The sequence below is a fragment of the Odocoileus virginianus genome, chromosome Y, assembly GCF_023699985.2.
Source record: "Odocoileus virginianus isolate 20LAN1187 ecotype Illinois chromosome Y, Ovbor_1.2, whole genome shotgun sequence".
NCBI lineage: Eukaryota > Metazoa > Chordata > Mammalia > Artiodactyla > Cervidae > Odocoileus > Odocoileus virginianus.
This window is the reverse complement of record NC_069709.1, coordinates 798,693-825,717: the sequence shown is the minus strand read 5'-3', so window position 1 is coordinate 825,717 and position 27,025 is coordinate 798,693. Positions and strand designations below refer to the sequence as shown.

The 27,025-nt window shown below is 42.1% G+C and overlaps 2 long non-coding RNA genes across 2 annotated transcripts in view; one reads left to right on the top strand and one right to left on the bottom strand.

Moving 5' to 3' along the window:
* Positions 1–11,065: 11,065 nt before the first annotated feature.
* On the bottom strand, positions 11,066–17,363 carry LOC139033271 (uncharacterized). The gene is made up of 2 exons (XR_011485878.1): positions 17,227–17,363; positions 11,066–14,764 (listed from the first exon to the last, which is right to left on the bottom strand). It is a non-coding gene; the product is annotated as an uncharacterized lncRNA (long non-coding RNA).
* A 7-nt stretch (positions 17,364–17,370) lies between these two features.
* Positions 17,371–27,025, top strand: part of LOC139033270 (uncharacterized) — a 72,216-nt gene continuing 62,561 nt past the window's right edge. Inside the window, exon 1 of the long non-coding RNA XR_011485877.1 lies at positions 17,371–17,590. This is a non-coding gene — a long non-coding RNA (uncharacterized lncRNA). The remainder of the gene's footprint in view (positions 17,591–27,025) is intronic.

Here is a 27,025-nt window from a genome sequence, read left to right as displayed (position 1 = left end):
AAAGCTGCCCTAGTGGCTAGTTTTTCCTCCTCATCAGATTTCCTATTACCCTGGGCCTCCTTTACTTCTTTTGGTGACACTTACAATGGATGATAGCTAATACAGCAGGAAGTTTGATCACCTCCAGGAGCCTGAGAATGAATTCTATGAGTTTAACAAGAGAGCTTTGGGCACTGATCGTCTTTTCCTTCCAGACTGCTGCATGAATATGCAGGTAGAGGAAAATATATTCAGAGTCTGAATAAATGTAAATTCTCTATCCCTAATTCCAGAGCTCTTATGGTGTGAAACTTTAAATCTTCTGCTCTGAGTTGCCTGGGAGAAAAGACCCATTTTGCTCTTTTTATATGGCTGCACTATAGCATGTTTCAATTTCCTCTCTTCCTTCCCCACAAACTGTTGCTATTATGTAACCATGCTTCCTCTGGGTCAAAGGGGGTGCATTAGATACACCAAGAGTGCAACTCATCTATGACTTGCATGCACTGATGGCCTAATGGGAAAATATATAAAGGGAAAAAAAGTCTTTTTATTCTGTTTCTGTAGTGTAAAGGAGGAGGGCATGGTATTGGGTGATCCTTCCACTTACCATCCATCTATTCCTTTTAGTCTCTGAGATTGCTTGCATATGGTGAGGTGTGTACATCATTGTGGGTTGACCCAGAGTCAACTTGGAGGCCTTGTTAACCACAAGAGTTGTAGCTGATACTGACCAGAGCCAAGTAAGTCACCCTTTGGCTACCTTATATAGTTGTTTTGAGAGGTAAGCCTTCAGCTATAATGTTATTTGTCCTAATATCCCCAGAGAAATTTCTACCCTTTCAAAGATACACAGCCTGAAAGACTACCAAGTTCAGGAGGCATAAAGTTGAAGTCACAATAATAGCCTCTTCCAGGGTGTTAAGGGAAAACTTGTAAATCTCATACCAGCCAAGTGGCCTTTCCTCATTCCTTCTTAGTTTTTCATATAGGGGCTGGGCCAGAAACCGTGACCAGGAACCAAGTTCCAGCAAAATCCAGTCAACCTTAAAATCCTCTAAGCAATTTTCTCATTTGGGGATAGGAGGTATTTAAGCTGAGAGATTTCCTCTAGGGATCAGGCAGGCTTTTTCCCACTGTAGTTTATAAATCTACCATATCTTACTTGGGTTAAACTAATCTGAACTTTCTTAAGGGATACTTGATATTCCTTTTCTTTTCTTTTTTATTTTTTTAATTTTAGAGATTTGATGGTAAGATTTTGTTTCTTTCTTTTTTTTGTCATTTATTTTTATTAGTTGGAGGCTGATTACTTTACAATATTGCAGTGATTTTTGTCACACATTGACATGAATCAGCCATGGATTTACATATATTCCCCATCCCGATCCCCCGTCCTTTTCATAAAGGAATTAGAAGAAAGAAAGCTATTTCTTTTTCTACTGATTCTAGTTCCATTCCTGACTTTTGTTTTCAGTGCAAATTATTTTTATTTCCAGCCAATAGAAGACAAGAACATAGGCAATAAAGCAACTGGATCTAACAGACATATATAGAACATTCTACCCAACAACAATAGCATATATATTCTTCTCAAGTATTCAACAGACATTTTCCAGAATAGTCCATCTATAAGGCCACAAATTAAGTCTGAATAGGTTATTATAAGTAGCCACAAAGTATTGTCTCCAATCACAATAGAAGTTGAAATTCAGTAACAGAAGGGAAATTGGAAAATTCACACATTAGTGTATTAAAAAACACCTTTGAGCCAACCAAAGATTTTGGTGCAAGTCACAAGAGAAAGTATAAAATAATTAGAATAAAAACAAAGCCTCAACATACTAGAAGGCATGGGGGGGGAATAAAAAGCAGTGTCAGAGGGACATAAAACTTTGCTTTACTTAAAATGTCAATGTATGGCAAAAACCACTACAATATTGTAAAGTAATTAGCCTCCAACTAATAAAATAAATGGAAAAAAAACCAAAAAAAATTAAAAGATAAATAAAAAATATTAAGTCAATAATCTAATCTCACAATCTGGAAGTTTCATTTGCTCTAATTTACTGATGTTGAAGCTGAAATTCCAATACTTTGGCCACCTGATGCAAAGATCTGACTCATTTCAAAACACCCTGATGCTGGGACAGATTGAGGGCAGGAGGACAAGGGGACTACAGAAGATGAGTTGGTTGAATGGCATTACCAACTCAATGATCATGAGTTTGGGTAAGCTCCAGAAGTTGATGATGGACAGGGAGGCCTGGTGTTCTGGGGTTCATGGGGCCTCAAAGAGTCAGATACGACTGAGTGACTGAACTGAACTGAATTCCCTGTAAATTATGAAGTGTCAAAGTTGGAAAATCTGTCTTCTTTATCTTTGTAAGACAGCAAATTCTGTTACTTGTAGTAAAATTCTGGCATTTTTAGTTCTTCTCTTTTATAGACAAAGAACTTAATTTATGTTTAAAGCTTCATTCAAGTAATATCCTTAATACAACCAATATCACTGATAGTATTTTAGACACAGAAAGGCTTTATGAATCTGAATCCAAATCAGATTTTGTTCTGCGACCTACAGGGAGACTATATTTTTTGAGCTTAGTATTTATCTGAGTTTTTATTTGGGAAGAATAAATAAATAAAAGACATTTCAAGGGCAGAAGTAGTGTGTATCTAAAGGGATACAGAACAATATATCCCTTGTCTGAGGAAACTCTTTATGCTGACTAGAGGGATAAACATTTTAGAAATATTATCCATAGATTGGAGGCAAATTTTGATTCAGTTCCAAAGTATTCTCTGCACTGCCAAAGTAGGATAAAGACCTATGTACTTCTGTGACTAAAATATTTCATTATTCATTTCTCTACTTAGGAGACATTCACTGTGCCCCTACCTAAAATGCTGTGTTTCTCAAAACTTTGAGCAAAACTTAAACGCAAATAGTTATTTTTCAATGACCATATATCTCTTGTCACTCAACTATTCCAAAGCATTTAACACAGTAATACTCGCTGTGAGTTCTTGTTCTCTTCTCATCATCCTTTCCATTCCTCTGAATCTTTTGCCAGGACTTCTCTACTCAGCCTCTAAATGTCATCATGCCCCACAGGCCCTTTTTTCTATTTCTTTCACACCCTGGGTGACATCAGCAAATCCCCAGTTTGGAATTCTCTAGTTGCATCAAATTACAAGGGATGGCTGTTAAAGTACTCCTGTCTTTTTCAAGACTTTCTGAGAGGTGGGTTCTGTTCACACATTTCAATCAAAGCAGAGAAGTGCAGTAGGCAAACAAACACTGAACCGTATTTGAGAATCTGGTAGTCTTTTCCTTAAATCAGACATTTCATCCCCAGAAATGTCTAGAGATACCACTCTGTTCCCTGGATTTTGAAAAGGTTAATTGTGTAAACAGTGTTTTTTATTTATTTATTATTTTAACTGTTATCTAAAATAAGTAACTACTAGTTTAAAACTATGGCTAATTCATTCTGAACTGAAATATGAAGAATCTCAGCTTTAGCTGAGAAAGATGGGTTCAAGTCTGATTCTAGAATTTGGCTGCATTCAAGTCCTTGCCTGTGGGTTCAAGTCCCAGTCTGACTTGAAGAGTTTCACCACAATATCATTTGGCAACAGTGATGAATGCCTCTAATATAAACTTCATTTAATATGTCAATTTTTGTACAGTTTTATCTCAGTTCTAATAATATGAATATAATATGTACATATGCTTGCTGCGGCTAAGTCACTTCAGTCATGTCCGACTCTGTGTGACCCCAGAGACGGCAGCCCACCAGGCTCCCCCGTCCCTGGGATTCTCCAGGCAAGAACACTGGAGTGGATTGCCATTTCCTTCTTCAATGCAGGAAAGTGAAAAGTGAAAGTGAAGTCGCTCAGTCGTGTCTGACTCTTAGTGACCCCATGGACTGAAGCCTACCAGGCTTCTCCGTCCATGCGATTTTCCAGGCAAAAATACTGGAGTGGTGTGCCATTGCTTTCTCCATATATATGCTTAGCATACATATATATGCATAGTCTTCACATTTATATTTGTATATTATACATGCATAACAACACATGATTACATATTATATATACCATTTTAAATATTATGCAATGATTATATACTTTAATAGGTATCATCCTAAAAATTTCCCTGTGGTTTAAAACAAACCAAAATAAATATTTTAGGAATACTTATTTGTGACCCCTGCTTTCTCTAAAATGGTCTTAAAATGCTAATAAATACATTAGAATAATGTACATATATATGCATGCTAAACATATATACATTTATATATATATGTGTGTGTGTATCTTGTATATATCTTGTGTATCTTGTGTGTGTGTATATATATAAATCTTGCATTTTAATTTTTTTCCCCATAAAAAGGAATAAAACCTGTTTATAATGAGAGTTCTTTAAACTTACCAAGTGTAAGGTTGGATCCACCATCTGGGATGGATGTCTTAACAAGTGGCCCGCCTTCAAGAAAATCTAGAGGGTGCTTCCTTCAAAAGATCTAGAAAGTTTTCTTCTCAATTTTGTCCCACAGAGCCTGAAGGTTTCATTCCTAGATCTGGAGAAGCTTCTGTTGCTAGATCCCTCAGGTGTGGTCTTGGACCTAGCCCTGTTGATAATTTAAAAAATTTACCTGGGTTTTACCTGGGTTACCCGTCTTCCTGGCTTATAAAACCCAGGAAATATTCCACCCCTATTTTTTACACTATCTAGTTTAAAGTAATATAATCAGAGATCTTACGTATCACAGTTTAGCTGATCAACTACTTTAAGTTGCCCGGTCACCATTATTTTTAATAGAAAGCCAGCCACATATATTGTAATGCCAAAAAAAAAGCATAATGTTATAAACTAGGCAGAACATAAGTAATAGGTTTAGTAAGGCTAAAATGTTTATACGTTCTTGTAAAGTTCCTATATAGTTTTTGTCTATTCCTATCTGTTGTGTACCAATCAGTATGAGAGAGTGAAGCTTAGGTAAGCAGTCCAAGGCTGTTTAAGGAAGAGAACATTCTAGCTCATGCTTTCCTGGTCTTGTGTAACAATGCATCTTGCCAAAGAACTGGCCTTTTTTAGGTCTGAAACTAATGACTACACAATGTCTTACTCATGGAAATACTTTTCTCAGACTCTATGTTAATCATTAGAATTGTTACAAATCTTGCCTGGGGACCGGTTTCTCGGCAGCAGTATATCTTGCCCAGAAGTATGGTTTGGGAACATGTACCTTATTGCTAGTCTTGTACTAAGATTATCTCAGGATGTATGCGTGCTGAGATTCATGGGGTCGCAGAGTCAGACATGACTGAGCGACTAAACTGAACTGAACTGATGCCTTGGGAAGATGTAATGGAACTTTCACAGCCTTGAAAGTTCTATCTATTCTCAGCAGCTAGCAAAAAAAAAAAAAAAAAAAATGTATACGATGCTTTGCTTAAACTAGTGAGGTGGCTACTCTCCTAACACCTTCCAGTGCCAATTGCTGGAGGCTTTCTCTACTCTCTTCACTCTAATAAAACTGTGTTACACAAAGCTCTGAGTGACTGAGGCTGTATCTTTGGTCCTGGAGTTAAATCTTCTCCTTTGGAGACCACAACCTCAGCATCAAACACCATAAGCTATCATCCTGGGGGCTTGTCCGGGATCTTCATGACAAGCTTTGAGTATGCTGGGACTATTTTGCTGTAAAGTCTTCACTTTACTAACTCAATGTGCCTATCTCTCTGAATGCTGTGTGAAAGAGATGTGCAATTGCACACAAAACAAGAGCTGTGTCCCGCTCCACGGTTCCATGGGGATCCACATATGAGTTATGGTAGTATGCCTGTCAGGGGTTTATACTGACTTGTGCATGTGAAGAGGCACCAAGCAGCCAGAAATGGGCAAAGTGTATGGGCCAAACTTTCATTTACAGTCAACTTTTCCTGGTCTCTTTGACCATTTCATGCTTGGGGAATCGAAACTACAAAACCTAATCTGCCATACTGTAAGTCTTCAAAGGACGTGTGATCAAAGCTGTTACTCCATATGTTTACTGGTGTGGCCAGCACAGAAGGTAGGGATCAAAAGTGTTCGACACAGTTTGGAAAAAAGAAACCAGTGACAAAATTAGTTTAAAAGATGGTTCTGGGGGACTTAGGACTTCTAGAATCAACAGCCCCACTGAATGACTTCACATCACTTTTTTTGAGCTCTTAATATGTAGAAAGTACCTTTTTTTTAGGTAACAAAAGATTCCCATTCCCCTAGTCAAATCCCAGAGTTAATGTTCTTCTTTGTACTTTTATGTTATCTCTTACAAGGGCATCCCACAGTCAGGGGCAGCAATCTTTGCATGAAAATTGGAAGAACAATCAGTGCATGTGCAAGCAACATTGTGAACTTGCACTGACCAAGCATTACAAGGTCCACTGGCACTTCAGCACAGCAGATGAAGACGACCTGAAATGGGGGCAAGTGTGTAATGAAAAGACAGACACATACAATTTGGCAAGCGGGGAGTCAAGGGCCCTCTTGCTCTCCGTGGCAGGAAGACAAAATGGCTCCTTTCAGCCCACACCTTTATTGACAGAAGTCACATAAGATCATTAGGGAATAGGTATACTGGGGAGTTTGATTGGTGAAGGCTCTGCTGTTGATCAGGAATATCATGTTTTGTTACCAAGGAGGCAGACACAGGGGTAGTGAAGCAGAGAAGAGAGCATGTCCACCTCCAAGAACGTCTGTTTGACATGCTTACTAGGACAATCACAAGTGTGCAGTCTGCTGCACCCTCAAGTCATGGGGCAGATTTAGGTCTCCGCTCCATCAGGCTGCAACAGTACACACTATGCTTCTCCTTAGTTCAGCAAGGCATGATGACCTCAACTAATTATCCCAATGTACTTTTGGTTAGATTATAATTGTTATTTCTTGCTTTTATTCTTTTCCCTTGGTGTTCTTCTTACAGCTTAGCCAGAGCAACAGGCAGCTAATAACCCTTACATTTTACTTACAACCAAGCTTGGATTGACAGTCATGAGGTACCCAGCCTTGCTGAGGGCCAAAGTTACATCTTGGCTATTTTCTTGTACACTCCTGACAAAAACACATTCGAGTGTTATCTGGAGCCCTAGATCCAAGGATTTCTCTCAGACTCAAAGTCACCTCCCTGACTCTTTGCCTGAGATCCCAGGATCCTGAAGATGACTCCCTTTCATGGTTGTGCCTCTGAACTATATGGGTGGACGGATTCATAGCAAGCATGTGGTTTCCAAGAACACAGTTCAGGAATCCCAGAACCTGGCCATACTGGAAGTGCAATAGGCTTCTTCCTTTATTAGAGCTAGCACTTAGTGGGCCAGAAAAGGCTCTCCAGTGACTTTTGTCTCAATCCCTTAGGTATTCCTTTTGAAAAATCTATGGAGATGAACTGGAAGGATTGGCCCTTATAGCTCAAGGGCAAAAATCACTTTTTCCTCACCGGGCAGCCCTCTACTATCTCTTCTGCTATCACATATACTGGTGTGGTGGCACTCAGAAGGGATATTTTGGGTTTTTTGTTCATCCCCTTGTGACTTACTGCCTTTACTGCAGTTAGGAATATGCTCAGGAATGTGCACAAGCACACAGAAGATGGATGTTTCTCCTAGTGATCTTAGTGTGAGAAGCATTCTGGAAGCTTGCGCTGCTCCACACTCAGTGGAACCAGAGGAAAAAGGGAAATTAAGCAAAGGTCTTCATAGTGAAGAATTGAACATCAATCTGGTATGCCATCAGCTCTACACCCAGTGCAGTGCCATCCTTCTTTGGTGGTAGAACAAGGAGGGCTAACGCATATTGATGAAATACCTGCACTGGTAAGAGACAGGCTAACTGCAGCCAGGGAAAGAAGCTAAGGTGACATTTGTTTCCACCCCCATCTAGAGAGGTACAACCATCGAGAGGACTACAACCAGTAAGGAAAAAAAAAAAAAAAATTCCAAGGCACTGGGCGCCACTTCTTTTTCTCTCACTGATGGGACCTAGAAGTTCCAGATGCATGTCTTTGAACTGTATCTTGAACAACTGTGATAAGTTTGATCCCCAGAGCCTAAAGTGTGCCTTATATACAGGCTTTCTTTGCTTTAAGAGACTTCATTACCTCAGATACACAATCCCTCCTGGGATAATGTCAAGTCAATTAGTCTTCCCGTCATCAGAGCCAAGTTGAACACTCCCTGGTTTAAATTTTTGTATAAAACCACTACCACATAAAGGGGAGACAACATTTTTGACACTGGATGGCAATGATAATTTTTAGACTCCACAGAAAACTGGTTAAAGTGAAACATTTGTGAAATTGCAAAGCAGGTTCTTTTTGCATGTGCAATTAGGGAAAAGCTAGCTTCATAAAATGCTATTTGTTTGTTTGTTTTTGGCACTCCAACTGCCTAGGAAGAAACACAAACCTGGGGAAAAATTCAAAGTTAACTCTTATCATGTCCTTGAGAAATACAGCCCATTCTGTTTGGGGCTCCAGACATGAGCAAATCAGTAGAACTTCATGCCTAAGGACAAAAAGAGGCAGAGACATTTTAAATTTCAAACAGAAAACTGTGAGATCTCTGTCCAGATTTATGTGTATCTTAATTTGCATCTTCATCCTTGGATAATATGGCTAAAGGGTAATTAATCAATACATTCTTTTTAACTAGCCTAAAGAAAAAGATAAGCTCTTACAAATGAAACAATTCTAAGTTCAAGAAAATTAAACTAAGTGAATTTTAGGCATGTGTGAACTGGGGAATATTCACTATTGAATTGATATCTGGTATTGGTTTGTTTATTGATTTAATTAACAAAGACATTGTGAAAATACTTTTGCAAGTGACATAGCTTTGAGTTATTTATATTTCCCAATCTACAGAAACTCCAATATTTTGGCCACATGATGTGAAGAGCTGACTCATTTGAAAAGACCCTGATGCTGGAAAAGAAGAAGGGGATGACAGAGGATGAGATTGTTGGATGGCATCACTGACTCAATGGACATGAGTTTGGGTAAACTCTGGGAGTTGATGATGGACAGGGAGGCCTGCTGTGCTGCAGTTCCTGGGGTTGCAAAGAATCGGACACGACTGAAATGAACTGAACTGAATCCACAGCATGATGCTATAAGGCATTGCTTAAGGAAAGCAGGGTGTGTATTTTCATTCAGTAAAAAAAACTACAAGGAAATGAATTGCATTCTACTAAAGGAAAAGGAAGTAAATCTGAACTCATAGCTGAATGTTCTCTGAATGGGAAAATAAAGTGATGAATACAGAATATGAAGTTTGGTGGCAAATGAAATAATTTTATGTATGGGTCAAGCTTCTTGAAACATGAAACTGTCTTTTGAGTCTTACTGCTACTTTAACTAAATGAGCAAGTATTATTTCACAGTGAACATAGCCTGTTACCAAACCAAAATTTGGTTTTCTCTCTGTTAAAAGAACAAAGTTTTCTTGGAATGTGGCTTTTGATAACAGACTATGGCACACATAGACAAAGCTCATTCTGATTCTATGAAAAACCACTCATCTGAAAATTTAAAATGGATAAACACTGGCTATAAACCAAACAGCTGGGACTATAGAAAGCCTGAGATGGCTGCTTGGGCTTTTCCTGGCTCCCTGACAAACCTCACTTTTATTTGAAGGATAAAGCCTTTCGTGGCTTCAGGGTTGATATAATGGGAGCAAAAATTGGTTAAAGTGTGTTTTCTGCAATCTCAAATGATCAGGGCACCCACTTTGCTGGACAGGTTATACAGACATTAGGGAAAAAAAGAAAGAAAACCTTCATGAGCTTCTTGGAGACTATTGCTTTCACTGACATCCTTGGTCATTGGGTAGAAAAAGAACAAAAACAAAAACACAGAACAAAGGGATCAATTACATAGGATTACACAGACCACTAAATATGATTACAATTTTCATGGCTTTTTGTCTGACATATTGCTGACTTCTAATCTACATCCTTAAGGTAAAAATATCCGACTGAAACTGTGGAAAATTCTGAAAGAGATGGAAATATCAGACCACCTGATCTGCCTCTTGAGAAACTTGTATGCAGGTTAGGAAGCAACAGTTAGAACTGGGCATGGAACAACAGATTGGTTCCAAACAGGAAAAGGAGTACATCAATCCTGTATATTGTCACCCTGCTTATTTAACTTATATGCAGAGTACATCATGAGAAACCCTGGGCTGGAAGAAGCACAAGCTGGAATTAAGATTGCCATGAGAATTATCAATAGCCTCAGATATGCACCCTTATGGTAGAAAGTGAAGAGGAACTAAAAAGCCTCTTGATGAAAGTGAAAGAGAGTGAAAAAGTTGGCTTAAAGCTCAACATTCAGAAAACTAAGATAATGGCATGGTCCTATCACTTCAAGGGAAATAGATGGGGAAACAGCGGAAACAGTGTAAGACTTTATTTATTTATTTATTTATTTATTTTTGGGGGGGGGGGGCTCCAAAATCACTGCAGATGGTGATTGCAGGCATGAAATTAAAACATCCTATTCCTTGGAAGGAAACTTATGACCAACTTAGACAGCATATTAAAAAAAGCAGAGATATTACTTTGCCAACAAAGGTCTGTCTAGTCAAGCCTATGGTTTTTCCAGTGGTCATGTATGGATGTGAGAGTTGGACTGTGAAGAAAGCTGAGTGCTGAAGAATTGATGCTTTTGAACTGTGGTTTTGGAGAAGACTCTTGAGAGTCTCTTGGACAGCAAGGTAATCCAATCAGTCCATCCTAAAGGAGATCAGTCCTGGTGTTCACTAGAAGGACTGATGCTGAAGCTGAAACCCCAAGACTTTGGCCACCTCATGTGAAGAGTTGACTCTTTGGAAAAGACCCTGATGCTGGGAGGGATTGGGTGCAGGAGGAAAAGGGGGTGACAACAGATAAGATGGCTGGATGGCATCACCAACTCGATGGACATGAATCTGGGTAAACTTCGGGAGTTGGTGATGGACAGGGAGGCCTAGCGTGCTGTGATTCATGGGGTCAGAGTCAGACCCCACTGAGAGACCGAACTGAACATTTACCATTATATGGACAATATTTTAATTTCTCATTCATTCTGTAATCAACTAACATAAGATCTTTTCTCTCTGCAAGTCTATTTAACTACTCAAGGACTAATCGTAACTCCAGGAAAAATTCAACATTTCCCTCCTTGAGAGTATCCTGGATTTCAGTTGCTCCACACTTCCATTCAACCTACATAATTTTCTTTTCAGTTGCCCAGTCCTTTAACCCTTCATTTTCTTTAACATTCTAGGTCATTAGAATTGTCTGTGCCATGGGATAGGCATACCCATCTATGTCAAGCTTCTCTTTCTATAGCCCACATTGGAAGGCAGTCACGATTTCCTGGAACTCTAGTATATGGTAATCATCAAACTAATTCTAATTTTTGTTTTATGGGATCTTTACTTACAGGTGCCTTTCAATCACATCCATTCTTTCATCAAGGAGCTAGATCTTAACACAGTTTTCTCTAACTGATAATGCAACTAAATAAATAATTTGCATCTATCCAACTTGTCCATCTCTAACCCCCTCTTCTTCAGCTGCCAATGTCAACCATAGAGGACCCTCTTCAAATGAAATATGGCAAATGGATGTTACTCATTATCCACCTTTTAAACCTCTCATTTATATCTATGTAACTATTGACAGATTTTCTGGTTTCCTTTGTGCTCAGCTCACCATGGAGAAAAAGCAAAACATCCAAGCACATCTTTAGAAATATTTTGCTGTTACTACTGCTACTGCTAAGTCACTTCAGTTGTATCCGACCCTGTGTGACCCCATCCCTGGGATTCTCCAGGCAAGAACACTGGAGTGGGTTGCCATTTCCTTCTCCAATGCATCAAGTTGAAAAGTGAAAGTGAAGTCGCTCAGCCATGTCTGACTCTTCACTACCCCATGGACTGCAGCCTAACAGGCTCCTCCGTCCATTGGATTTTTCCAGGCAAGAGTACTGGAGTGGGGTGCCATTGCCTTCTCTGATTTTGCTGTTAGGGCCACCCGAAAACAATTAAAACTGACAATTCCCCTACTTATACATCCTCCCAATTATAATAGTTTTTACACTTGTGGACTATCATGCATATGATTGGAATTCTTCATGACCCTACAGGTAAAGCTATTGTGAAATGAGCTAATGGTTTAATAAAATTTTTCTTAAATAAGCAAAACAAAAAAAGAAGGAATTAGTCCCCCCCCCAAGCGAAAGGCTATATGTTGCTTCATTTAGCACTAATCATTTAACACTTTCACAAAATTTTTCACTTTCCTTGGCACATTGACATCTTGCATATCCACAATTTTTCGAGGTCTGGTTTTGTATCGGCAACCCTTATCTCCTGTATGGGATTCCCTCCTATCTCAGTCAGTAAAGAATTTGCCTGCAATGCAGGAGACCCAGATTTGATTCCTGGTTTGGGAAGATCCCTTGGAGAAGGAAATGGCAATCCACTCTAGTATTCTTGCCTGGAGAATACCATGGCAGAGGAGCCTAGCAGGCTAAAGTCCATGGGATCACAAGAGTCAGAATCAACTTAGTGACTAAACCACCACATGTCTGGCAGGGTCTAATGAAATTCCTAACATGGGGAAGATGATATGTCACTTTTTTATCAGGTCCTCTCTGGATACTTGCTCATTGTGTTAAACTTTACTAAGAGTTGGCACTGCAGACTAAATAAGCCACTACCCACCTTTCAATTGACTGCCAATCCAGTATTACCTCTGGCATGCCTCCTCTGAAGAGACCTCATATCTCCTCACCAGTCACTGATTTCACTTGAGGTGCTATTAACTGCTTTACTTCAAGGGTTGAAAAGCTCTTGTTAATACCGGCATTCCCATTACACCTGAAAATACGTTGCTTTCCCTTTTAACCACTCTAACTGCAAACTCTGCTAGTAAGGTAAAACTATGTGTGCCTTTCTTCTTTTTTTCTCCTTTTCCTTCACACCATTCAACCTTCCAGTTACAACCTTACTTATTGGGCTCATTTATTGAACCTTCCCTTATTTTCCACTGTCACTTGGGAAGATCATGAAATTCCTATTTACACTAATGATTCTGCCACCATGGCAGGTTAAAGGCTCCCACACCCTCCTGACATTCCTATACACATTCTACATGACCCTTGGAAAACTAATGGGACTCACCTGCTTTTTCTGTATTACTAGTCTCAGAGGTGCAAAAATATGTGCTTATAAAGGCCCACAATGGTAATATGAACAACATAATAAGGCATCCAAAATCTGAATGTCTAGTTGTTACTGTTAAACAACAAAATTTGTTTTTACTGCTGGCTTTCTCAGTGATGTGACTCTGGGCATGTCCTACCATAAACCTATTCTTTTATGTGGTTATTCTTGGGTGGACATAGGTATTTTTGATAGTTTCAACTGGCATGTCTGCCATTCCAATAATTTCTCTACACAGCTCCTTTCCCCTACAACTATACTACAGAAAATTGGAGACCTGAAAGATTATTGATACAGGAAAGTAATAAGACTTAGCAAGGACAGATTCTATGCTTAATGATTCAATGTTACATTTACAAAACATACTTACTGAATGAATAAAGACTCTCCAACAACATTACTCTGATGCCATTCTCCAAACACTCTCTGAGACCGCTACCTGGCTGAATCCTAAAAACTGGTTCTCTAAACTTCACTTGAAACCATGGTTTTTCCCATGCATATTGCAAATAATTATTCTTTGTGTTTTATTTTTAGTCTGAACATTAATCACCTTGTTTTCACACCTTACTCACACTATAGTTATGCGGACACTATTTCTCCAACAAGAATAGAATCAACATGCTCCTTAATAAAACAAGAAGAGGGGATTGTAGTAATATTAATATTATCACTTTCTCAAGGTCCTGATTTCTGGAGACTGTTCTGACCCTTTCTTTACATGCTATTTCTCATGAGCTTAAGGCAGATACCTTGGCTGACACTTCAGCCTCCGGAGATGTTGAAGAAACGTTGCTTATCTTCAAAGTTTTACTATTGCTTTGCTGAGCCCTGTTACTGAATTCCAGATAGGTTCTCAATAAATAAGCACTCAGCATTTTCTTGGGGAGTTACTCCTTCATGAACTCTTCCTGCACTGTCTCTCATAATCCTGTGTGGTTGTGAGAATTAATTTAGTGTGACACCAGTGACACTGGCACATTCTCCAGCACCACAGTTCAAAAGCATCAATTCTTCAGCACTAAGCTTTCTTCATGGTCCAAGTCTCACACCTGTACATGACCACTGGAAAAAACATAGTTTAGACGGACCCTTGTCAGCAAAGTGATGTCTCGGCTTTTCAATACAAGATTATTGTTATTCAGTTGTTCAGTTGTATCCAACTCTTTGCAATCCCATGGACTGCCACATGCCAGACTTCCCTGTCTTCATCTCCTGGAGTTGCTCAAACTCATGTCCATTGAGTCATGGATACCATCCAACCATCTCATCCTCTTTTATTTCCTTCTCTTCCTGCCCTCAATCTTTTCCAGCATTAGGGTCTTTTCTAATGAGTCAGTTCTTCCCATCAGATGGCAAAAGTACTGGAACTTTGGCTTCAGCATCAGTCCTTCCAATGCATTTTTGGACTGATTTCCTGTAGGATTTATTGGTTAAACTTTGCAGAGCAAAGGAGTCTCAAGAGTCTCCAACAACACAGTTCAAAAGTATCAGTTCTTCAGCATTCAGCTTTCTGAAATGAGAAGGTAAGTGCTAATTTGTCATTGGCTTCTGGAATCTTCCCCTTCACCCCTACCCTCTGCTCTGAGACCTCCCATCACCCCTGGAAGCTGGATGCAGCCAGAAGAGCTTACATTCCTATCATCAGCAGAATCCTGCCCCTGTTTAGGTGTGACTGTGCCCATCCCAGACCTCTCTGGCCTATGCCCAGATGAATTTTGGCCCACAGTACCTCTCTACCCCCTGGGGCAGGCTCCCACCTTACTGCACAGATTGAAAGAGGTTCTGTTTCTATCCCAGAGTTTTTTGATGCTCCTCTGGCAGAGGCAGAGGGTTTTGCCAACCCAAGGTATAAAGCTGTCTCCTTCAGGGATTGAGAAAGCTCCCCTTGCAACTCCCCCCTACCCCTCAAAAAAATCCATATGAGTGGCAGCTCATTCACAGATTCAGAGTGAAAAGTTTGTTTGTTCTCTGAGAAGATGTCTGTGTGTGATAAATGCAAACAGAGACTTGTATTAATATTTGCCTCTCTCCAGAACTGACATGGGTTTCTCTGATGGTTCAGATGTTAAGAGAATCTGCCTGCAATACTGGAGACCCAGGTTTGGTCCCTGTTTCAGGAATATTCCCTGGAAGAGGGCATAGCAACCCACTTCAGTATTTTTGCCTGCAGAATTCCATATACAGAGGAACCTGGTGGTGTAACAGTCCCTGGGTTGCAAAGAGGGACTAATACATTCACTGAACTGACACCCAGAACAAACAAGCATCAGCTTCCCAATGCACAGAAATAACTGCATAGAATTACAATGTTGTGGTCCTCTTGTGACCAAGTAAACTCACACATTTATCTTTAGTCATGAAACATGGAAAAACATCTGCCATATCACTAAGCAAAGATGTTTAGGCCACCAAAACTTGGCCACTGTAGCTGCCCCAATGCTGCACTGAGGTGGGTCAGGATGAAGAAAACCATAATTCTGGCACACAAGATCGGTGTTGTCATGTGCAACAATTTCTGAACAGCATTTCCAGTACATGTGTGAGGTTCCAGCCACAAGCAGCACTCTGAGAGCCTAAGATGGACTTTGGTTAAAGATGAGGGCTGTGGGTGCACAAGAGTATCAGTTTGGTTATAAACATTTTCCCTTTTTCAGGACACACAGGCTCATCCTATCATTAATTCCTATAGAAGGGAATGAAATATTAGTTAATCAGTTGCATCTGACTCTTTGGGACCCAATGGACTGTAGCATGCCAGAGTCCTCTGTCCATGGAATTCTCCAGGTGAGAATACAGGAGTGGGTTGTCATTTCCTTCTTCAGGGGATCTTCCCTACCCAGGAATCAAACTGGTTCCTGGTATCTCTTGTGCTGTAGGCAGATTATTATTATTATTATTATTTTTACCACTGAGCCATCACTGAAGCCCAAGATCTCTGAGGAACACATCAAAGGAATGATTGAAGGCATGATTCAATGAACCCAGGCACTTGTATCTTCACATATATAGAAAAACACTAAATTCATTAACTTGTAATGCCTGGTTTTCCCTAAATTGCTGTCATCTTCTGATGTTCCAATCTTCTCTGTTGCAAGAAGTCCTATATATCCTGGCACCTTCCTTACTTCTTCTGAGAGAAAAGTCTCAGAAAAATCTGAGAGGATAATTCCTGGGTTTAAGTCCTCAGCAAGTTCTTGGATTAAAAAACAATTCTCAGCTTTGAGATGGTGCTTTTTTTTCCCCCCCCAGTAGACAAAACACAAAGTTTGCAATTTTATAAATACAAAATAAAACCATATTTTAACAAGAGATATTTAGCAGGTAGCTCCAGAAATAAAGAATCTACCTGCAATCTAGGAGATGTGGGTTTGACACCCGGAGTCATAGTCAGACAGGACTCAGCTACCAAACAACAAAACTATAAACTACTGAGAGGGCTTCTTTCGTGGCTCAGGCAGTAAAGAATCCACCTGCAATGCAAGAGACTTGGGTTGAATTCCTGGGTTGGGAAGATCCCATGGAGGAGGGCATGGCAAACCACTCCAGTATTCTTGCCTAGAGAATTCTAATGGACAGAAAAATCTTGTAGGCTCCAGTGGCAGAGAGTTGGACACGACTGAGCCACTAAACTACAACAAAGTTGTATTTATACTACTGAGAAGTAGACTTTAACTCCTAAGAACTTGAAATTACCTCCTGAAAGAGATCAAACACAGATGAAAAATTTAAAGTTAAGGGGGGCGGGGGGGGAGATCTTAGAACCTACCACTCCCCCGCCCCCTCCCCACCTAAAAGAGAAATTTTATACAAAAACGCGGTGCACATAAGCCGCCTAGATGATCTATCCATAACGTTAAAAGGATAAGGAGAAATAAAGCAGTCCGGGGACCAAAGTTCATGTAAGTAATTCCGCCTCCACATAAAATAGATTTATCGGTTATTTTTTCTACTACCAAAGTTGTTCAAGCTCACCCTAAAACGCAAGCTTGAAAGTAGTTGCACGCCTCCAGTGCTTTTGGTTAGTTGACCGATATCCTCAGCCTGGGTTCACACTTCCGCTTCTGAGCTCCTTCCCGGCCACTCGTGCGCCCCGGGCAACCCCGGTAAGAGGGCCGACTGGCGGCGCAGTGATGACGCTACGCGTCTCGGTGACGCACGATAGAGGCGACAGTTATTAGGTGCTCCTACAGCAGCCAGTTTGGAAGCTACCGTGAATTGACGCAGGCCCCCGAGTGGGGCGGGGCGCCACTCTATCCCTGACGGTAGGAATGTAAGGTCAGCGACCCCCGCCGGCTTCTGTCTCCTCACCCGACCCCAGGCCCGCTACCCCCGCTAGGTAAGTCGCCACCTCTCTTCTGAACCCAGGAGCACAGTCTCGCAACACCACCTGACCGGTCCATTTCTTTCCCGTACCCAGGCCGCACGACCCTCGCCAGGCCGGGCGGTTTCCTCCCCAAACCCCAAGCCCTGTACCCTCAGTGGGCCGCTGCCGCCTCCTCAGACCCAGGGACTCCATCGCTGAGACCCCGCCTCTTCCCTGGGGCCCGCGACCCACACCGGGCTCTGCCTCTCCCCGAATCCCTTGTCCGCGACCCGGCTAGGGCGGGCAGACTCCCATGGCCGGGACCCTCTCCTCTTCCCCTGGGCCGTGACTCCGGACAAGTCTACCTCCCCAGACCTCAGGACCCCAGCGGTTGGTACGCCACAGGCCAGTTTCCCGGTTCTTCTCCGGGGGCTCTTGATCCCCTTTGTCTGGTTCCCTCAGGGGCTGGTCGCTGATTTAGTGTGGGATCCATTCAGGCCGGACTTGGGTCCTGGCTGCAGAAGCTTGTATGGGAGGAAGGAGGGATGAGGGTTGTAGGGCCAGCGTGAAGAAAAAGAGAGCAAGCCCTGTCATTCAGGCGGAGAAAGATTTATTATATAGTAAGGGAGAAAGGGACTGTGTTTAAAGAGAAACCAGTGCTCGCCCTTTACAGCTAACCCTTATACCCTGTACAGCTAAAATCTTATACCCTATAGATGGGAAATTGCTCCGAAAAGGGTGGAGGCCTTAGTTTCGCCTGCAGCGGGGGGTCTTGTGCTCCTGTAGTCGGAGTGGTCTCACAGTCTCGTGATCTCATAACCTTGAGAAGCTGGCACCAGCAGGGAAAAACAGGGTATCCCCTAAAGGAAAATTAGGATCCCCACCTCGGCCTTGTGGCCACTGTGACATCATCCCTTGTTTGTCAGGTCGTCACAATGGGCCGTTTTCTATCTATATGCTATAAACTCTTGTGAATCCTAACATTCTAGCTTTTTTGATATAGGATAAGGGCCGAGGGTCAGTCTTCTGTATCTGCTTTGTACTGGTTTGGGACGTCATTGTGGAATAAGATAAGAAAAGGCTGGAATATGGGTTAGGGGAAGTTTGAGTGGCTTCCAAGCTTTTGATAATTAGTGTTAATAAGAACCTCATGAACAATCTGGTTGGTGAAGGCCCATAAGCGATCCTGGAGAAACATTGAAAAAGGATGAATTAGACAGAAACTGAAAGTCAGAATAAGGGTTAATGTGAAAAGGGGGCCCAGTAAAAGTTGGGCTCATGGCATCCAATTCAAATTGCTTAACCAGTTTTCCCATAAATTACTGAGATGTTGATGCCCTTGAGGCTCTGTTTGTCAGATTCCTTGCTGCCTTCTTTACAATGCCTGATTTATTGGCGTAGAAACAGCAGGCTTCCTATAAAAAAGACATAGGCCTTCTTTTTCCACTGTGAGAAGTTCTAACCCTCTTCTTGTTTTGAAGGATCACAGCTGCCAGGGACTCTAGTTGGCCCTGGAGATTGATAAGGCCAGAGGCTACTTCTAGGCCCTCAGTAAGATCCTAGTGAGGTTGATAGTAGTTTAAAGAGGTTGTGACTTCTGCTTTCCCTGTTCCAATCCCCACAGCTATTCCTAATTGAATAATTGAATTGCTCTTTTGGTTGTGGATTAGTGCAATATGGAGGGTTTTGTTGTTAGGGGCAATAGAGATATTTCAGGTAAGATCAGGATTATTTAAAAGACCTGAGGAGATATGGGGTAAATGAGTTATCAAGTCTTCTAATGTGAATTGGAGGCTCAGAAGAATTAGGGATGAGGGTGGTGAGGGTGAGAGTAGAGCGGGGTTCAGAATAGAACTCGGGAGATTCTAGGAGGGTGACATGAATTAATTGAACTCGAGAAGGTGATAGAAGGGCAGTGACCTTTGTGAGAGTAAGTTCTTAAGGTCATGTGGTGAACAAATGACTATGGGCTTCCCTTGCTTTCTTGAGTGAGAAGTATAGCTGTGGCCAGAGCACATAGACTGGCTGGCCCATCCCTGTATGATGATATACAGTTGTTTTGGCAGACAAGCAGTGGGGGCAAAGAAAGGGCCCTGCATCTGTCCTAAGACTCCTAGGGCAATTTTATGTCTTTCAGTAGTATAGAGTATAAAAGGGTAAGAGATATCAGGCAGTGTTAAAGCTGGGACCGAGAGAATAGCTTGTTTTAGAGCATTAAAAGTTGAACAGACATTGGACTTAGGCTCAAGAGGCTCCAAAAGATCTGTGCTGCTTAGCTTGATATAGGGGGTATGGTAGCAGGGCAAAATTGGGGTTCCAGAGGCATAGATACACAGCCAAGCCAGGAAGGACAGAATTTCCATTTTTGATGTAGTGAGTGGTAAGGCAGATATAAGGGACTTTCTATCAGTAGTTATATGTCTTTTTTGTTGGTGCCCAGGAGAATGCCACGATAGGTGACCTCAGGAAGGGAAAATTGGGCCTTAATAGGAGACACTTGATAGCCCTGATTGGCTAGGAAGTTAAATTGTATTGTATGTCACTTAGAGGATATGAGTGAGGGGATAAAAGGAGAAGATAATCTATGTATCTGGAGGATAGAGCCTGGGGCAAAATTGAGGGAGGTTAAGTCTGAGGCCAGAGACAGAGATCAAGACCAACCCCAAGGAAAAGAAATGCAAAAAGGCAAAATGGTTGTCTGAGGAGGCCTTTCAAATAGCTGTGAAGAGAAGTGAAAAGCAAAGCAGAAAAGGAAAGATATTCCCATTTGGATGCAGAGTTCCAAAGAATAGCCAGGAGAGATAAGAAAGCCTTCCTCAGCCATCAATGCAAAGAAATAGAGAAAAACAATAAATGGGATAGACTAGAGATCTCTTCAAGAAAGTTAGAGATATCAAGGGAACATTTCAGGCAAAGATGGGTTTGATAAAAGACCAAAATGGTATGGACCTAACAGAAGCGGAAGACATTAAGAATAGGTGGCAAGAATACACAGAGGAACTGTACAAAAAAGATCTTCACCACCAAGATAATCACAATAGTGTGATCACTGACCTAGAGCCAGACATCCTGGAATGTGAAGTCAAGTGGGCCTTAGAAAGCATCACTACAAACAAAACTAGTGGATGTGATGGAATTCCAGTTAAGCTGTTTCAAATCCTGAAAGATGATGCTGTGAAAATGCTGCACTCAATATGCTAGCAAATTTGGAAAACTCAGCAGTGGCCACAGGACTGGAAAAAGTCACTTTTCATTCTAATCCCTAAGAAAGGCAATGCCAAAGAATGCTCAAACTACCACACAATTGCACTCATCTCACACACTAGTAAAATAATGCTCAAAATTCTGCAAGCCAGGCTTCAGCAATACATGAACCGAGAACTTCCATATGTTCAAGCTGGTTTTAGAAAAGGCCAAGGGGCCAGAGATCAAATTGCCAATATCTGCTGGATAATTGAAAAAGCAAGAGATTTCCAGAAAAACATCTATTTCTGCTTTATTGACTAAGACAAAGCCTTTGACTGCGTGGATCACAATAAACTGTGGAAAATTCTTAAATAGATGGGAATACCAGACCACCTGACCTGCCTTTTGAGAAAGCAACAGTTAGAACTGGACATGGAACAACAGAATGGTTCCAAATAGGAAAAGGAGTACATCAAGCCTGTATATTGTCACCCTGCTTATTTAACTTATATGCAGAGTACATCATGAGAAATGCTGGGCTGGAAGAAGCACAAGCTGGAATTAAGATTGCAAGGAGAAATATCAATAACCTCAGACATGCAGATGTCACCACCCTTATGGCAGAGAGTGAAGAGGAACTAAAAAGCCTCTTGATGAAAGTGAAAGAGGAGATTGAGAAAGTTGGCTTAAAGCTTAACATTCAGAAAACTAAGATCATGGCATCTCGTCCCATCACCTCATGGGAAATAGATGGGGAGACAGTGGAAACAGTGTCAGACTTCATTTTTTGGAGGCTCCAAAATCACTGCGGATGGTGACTGCAGCCATGGAATTGAAAGATGCTTACTCCTTGGAAGGAAAGTTATGATCAAACTAGATAGCATATTACGAAGCAGAGACATTACTTTGCCAGCAAAGGTCCATCTGGTCAAGGCTGTGGTTTTTCAAGTGGTCATGTATGGATGTGAGAGTTGGACTGTGAAGAAAGCTGAGCGCTGAAGAATCAATGCTTTTGAACTGTGGCATTGGAGAAGACTCTTAAGAGCCCCTTGGACTGCAAGGAGATCCAGCCAGTCCATCCTAAAGGAAATAAGGCTTGGGTGTTCATTGGAAAGACTGATGCTGAAACTGAAACTCCACTACTTTGGCCACCTGATGCGAAGAGTTGACTCATTGGAAAAGACCCTGATGCTGGGAGGGCTTGGGGGCAGGAGGAGAAGGGGGTGGCAGAGGATGAGATGGCTGGATGGCATCACCAACTCGATGGTCATGAGTTTGAGTAAACTCTGGGAGTTGGTGATGGACAGGGAGGCCTGGCGTTCTGTGATTCATGGGGTCGCAAAGAGTCAGACATGACTGAGCGACTGAACTGAAGTCTGAGGCCAGGGCTTAACCAGAGAAATGAGGGCTATCACAAAGGACCTTGGTGAGGGACAGTGAATTGTTGGGTGTGATGACTCTCTGGATCTGTCCAGGTAAACACAAAAAGATCTTGAGAGCCTCAGTATAAAGGGATGGTGAAAAATGAATCTTTGAACTCCAGGGCAGTGAAATAGGTAGTTGAAGGAGAAATAAGGGCAAGAAGAGTATATGCATTTGGGACTACTGGGTGAATGGGGACAACAGAAGCATTAATAAGTCTTAAGTCTTGAACCAGGCAGTAGGAACCATTTGGATCTTTTTAAAAGGTAGGGTAGATGTGTTATAAGGACAGTAAATAGGGTACAAGAATCCCTGACACAGCAGCGTGGAAGTTATGGGTTTTAACCTCTGTTGATGTATTTGGGAAATAGGGTATTGAGATTGATGGGGAAACTTGGTTGGGTCTTTTAGACAAATGTAAACAGGAGTATGGTAGGAGGTGAGAAAATAATTTGAGAAGCAGTAGCCAGGCCAAGTCAGGAGAAGGATTTGGAATAGTAAGGAAAGCCTTAAATTGAAGAGTAGATACCTTACAAAGATTGGAGTGAGGCATTTTAGGAGTATGAAGAAAGAATGAGTGAATGGGATATTTTGAAGTGTGCAAGGCAGAGGTTCAGTAATCTGTGGTGTAGACACTAAATTGTCAACCCCCACAACAAAGATATGAGAGACTTTAATTTTTTAAAAATTTTCCAGAATAAGCATGCATGGCAGAATAGGTGGCCCCTGTGTCGATAAGAAGAGATCAGCTTACCTGACACTGTGAGAGTTACCCTGGGCTCTGTAGAGGTGATGAGAGTTGGGGCCTGGGGACCTACGCAACTTCAGTCTTAAGCAGAAAGTATGAGAAGTCTATGTGAAGGTAGGTCTGAGAATTCCTGCTTGGGACTGAGTGGAGATGTCCAGATCCCTGAAGGGGGAATAGGGCAGTCTACCTTTCAGTGTCCATTTATGCCACAATTAGGACATGGACCTAGAGGGGTTCTGGACTTATGAGGAGGCCCAGTGCCCTTCTTTACCACACTTGTAACAGGGTCGGAATGATTTCTTTTCTTTTTTGGAGGATTGAGGTTTGGAACTGTGTAGGGTAGTGGCTAAGAGATAATATTTAACCTGATTTCTCGGAGCCTATTCTAGTTTTGCCTGTTCTTCCCAGAGATTTTTAAAGGTCAAATTTAAACGATCTCATTGAGAGGTTTGAGGGCCTTCTGCCTTTTTTTAGTTTTGTTTTTTATCCCCCAAATATCTGGGGATGATTACGAGATAAAATGGGTATTAAGAACAGTAATACTTCCTGTTGAAAGTTGGAACTATTAATTTTGTATATTTTTTGTAGGGCTTCTGTTAATAAAGCTAGAAATTGTGCTGGGTTTTTGTATGGTCTTTGAGTTATTTCTCTGAGTTTATCAAAGTTAATAGCTTTAGGTCCTGCTTTTTGGAGGCCTGCGATAAGGCAAGTCACCGTGTGATTACGGGCTATTTGTCCCCAGATGCCCAGCCTGGTAGTCCCAACTAGCGTCGTCCCTTGGAACAGCAGCTGTGCTTACAGGCTTAGTGTCATCAGTTTGATGTATTTCTTCAGCATGAAGCTGAGAGGCTTGCCAGACTTGTTCTTTTTCTTCTGGGAGAAGAGTAGAGGAGAGTATAATGTAAATATCATGCCAGATCAAGTCATAAGACTGAGTGAGGTATTTAAATTCTTTTAAATGAATGTCAGGTTTAGAGGAAAAGGAGCCGAGATGCTTTAAAATTTGAGATAAATCAGAGGGATAATGTGACGCATACCTGAACAATGTCTTCTGTACCAGCCACCTCTCCTAAGGGATGGGAGGGGAGGGATTTGGGGTCCTGTTTCTTTCTAGCCTTTAGTATCTGGGTATAAGGAGGGGATTTAGGTAAGTCAGGAGACAGACAAGAGACTTGTAGTAGGGGTGGAGCTGAACCCCAAAGGCATGGGCACAGGGTGGTCACAATAGTGGCCTGCACCCAGAGGGAAGAGGAGTGGGAGGGTGGGGGTCGGAAGGCGTAATGTAAGTTGGAATTTTTGAAACTGGGTCTGCTGTGTGAGGATTAGAGGTGATTGGAGGTGAACTCTGATCGGAAAGATCAAAAGAAGAGGAGAAAAAATCCGAACAGGGATCAGTAGGTATAGTATCAGGGGAATGTGGCCCAGAATGGACTAAACGTATTTGAGAAGAAGAACAGGGAGTACAGAGAGAGAACAGAGAACAAAGAAAGCCTGAACATAAGGGATCTCTGACCACTTGCCTTTGCTGTGACAAAAGTTATCAAGGTCCCATAAAGTACTAAAATCAAAACTTCTGTTTTCTGGCCACTGAAACGTATTATCCAGTCGATGTTGTGGCCATAAGATTAGTTAGAGTAATAAGGGAGTCTCTTTGGCCTCATTTCTCCTTGAAAACCCAAGGGGCTTAGGTTTTGGAGGAGTCAGCCTAAAGCGGTAGATTTTGTAGACTGGGACTGAGAATTTCCCGTTAATAGTTGAATAGGGAGGGAGGGCAAACCAGGGTGAGTGAAAATTGAAAAGAAAGGTCCAAGAGAAAAGGTGTCCCTGCTCTCTTGGCCTTCTCAGCCAGCAACAAGGATCAACCTTTAAACAGGAGTCCCTTATTTCAAAGTGAGACTGGGACATGAAGCAAAGGGCCCAAGGGCCGTGGGGATCCTCCACCAAGTGCTAGGGCTTAAAAAACTGGATGAGAGTGAGGATCCGAGAGAGCAGGGATTCACTCATCTCTACAGCTGATGAAATTAGAGCTGATGTGTGGATGTCAATCCAGCAAAGCAAGTGGGGAGTCCTGTCCTGGGGGCTCATCCCAATTTCTTGGCAAGGTCCAAGGGAGGGAACCTCCAGAGGTGGACTTGGGAGAGCAGCCTTCCTAGCCACTTTGGGTCTTCCCTCCTGGATTTCGAGTTTTGGCACCAGAAATGTAAGATGAGCTTGGAGAAAAACAGATTGAGCCAGGCATTCAGGCAGAGAAAGATTTAATATAGGAAGAGAAAAAGGAAATGACTGGCTTTAAAGAGAAATCAGTGCCTTTTACAGCCAACCCTTCTTATAGCCTATCAATTGGAAAGTGTGTCCCAAAGGGAAGGGGCTTTAATTTATCTTTAGTTTGCAGTCTGATCATGTAGTCGGAGGTGTCTCATGATTGGGTGGTCATGTAGTCTTGAGAAACTGACACCAGCAGGGAAAAACAGGATATTGCCTTAAGAAAAACAGGATACCCACCAGGGCAATGTGGCCACTGTGACTTCATCCCTTGTTTGTCATGTTACCACAATGGGCCATTTTTTAACTATACGCTATGAGCCCCTTGTAAACCCTAACAGGGGTGTCCCTCAAGAAGGAGGGCCTGGGCCCCAGAAATGATTCTGGCAAGGTCGTGTAGCCAGTCCTGAAGAAGAAGGTGGATGAGCTCTCCCTGTGCTGGCTCAGCAAGTCCAGCACCCAGGCAATGCTCTGGGACTGCTTTTGGAGTATGCAGATAGAGAAGGAAATGACAACCCACTCTATTATTCTTGCCTGGAGAATTCCATGGACAGAAGAGCCTGGTGGATTACAGTCCATGGGGTCACAAAGAGTCAGACACAACTGAAGCAACTTAGCACACATGCACAGCCTGCATACCATCAGCACCACTACATATAGCAGGAAAATGGACTTGCACCATCACTTAGTCGGCTGGTTTCCCATCCACAGGACCAGCCACAAAGGGCAGAGTAAGGGGTGGATGTCAGTCTAGAGGGAGCATGTCTTGTTCCACATGATTGGTGGGTGTCTAACACATTCTCATGGATCCAGGACATTAACAAACCGAACCTCCAAGGAGTGTGAGAAGTAGCCCGGAGACAGCTTGTGGGACCATCCAGAAACACCCCAAAGGAGGCTTACGTGGCCCTGTAGGAACATGGGATCCATCCCTGAGTCTGCCCCTCTTCATCGAACATGGGATCCATCCCTGAGTCTGCCCCTCTTCATCATCCCACTGACCTGCAAAACTACAGTGTGAAAACAATGGTCTGCAACATTTCTGGCACCAGGGACTGGTTTTATGTAGACGGTTTTTCCACAGAAAGGTTTGAGAAATATGCGGTAGTTTCGGGATGATTCAGATTCACAGGTGCATGCTAATTTGATTCAGTCATGTCTGAATCTTTGGGCCTCTATGGACTGTAGCCCACCAGGCTCTCCTGTCCTTGGGATTTTCCAGGCATGAATACTGGAATAGGTTGCCATTTCCTTCTCTCAGGGGTCTTCCTAACCCAAGTATTGAACCTGGGTCTCATGCTTGCCAGTGCAGGATCTTTACCAGTAGTGCCACCTGGAGAATCTGAATGTACTAGGGATGGCTGTAAACATATATGAGACTTGTCTCATTCACCTCCTGCTGTGTGACCCCATCGGTAAGAGTCTGCAGACCAGTACCAGTCATTGGCCTGGGGGCTGGGGACCCAGGCTCTCGAAGTCCTATCTGAACCACCACTAAACTGAGGAGCTGGGTATGTGAAGAGGGCCAGGGCTTGGAGAGTCAAACCTAATGATGACAGTCTCCCATCCACCCCCACAATTCCCCCTATCCCCACTCTCCAGTGCTGTTAGTCACTAGGGTCTCTCAGGTCTGTCATGGTAAACTGTTTACTTCATCACTGAGTGTGTTTTGATGACACACACCCAGATGGACACCACTGGAAGGTGTCCATGAGAATCCCATGGATAGAGGAGCCTGATGGGCTATCGTCCAAGGGGTTGCAAAGAGTTGTACATGACTGAGAGAGTCAACAAAAACATTAGGGCTCTTTATGTAGAGTCTGCATGCAACTCCTTTGTGAGACATATAT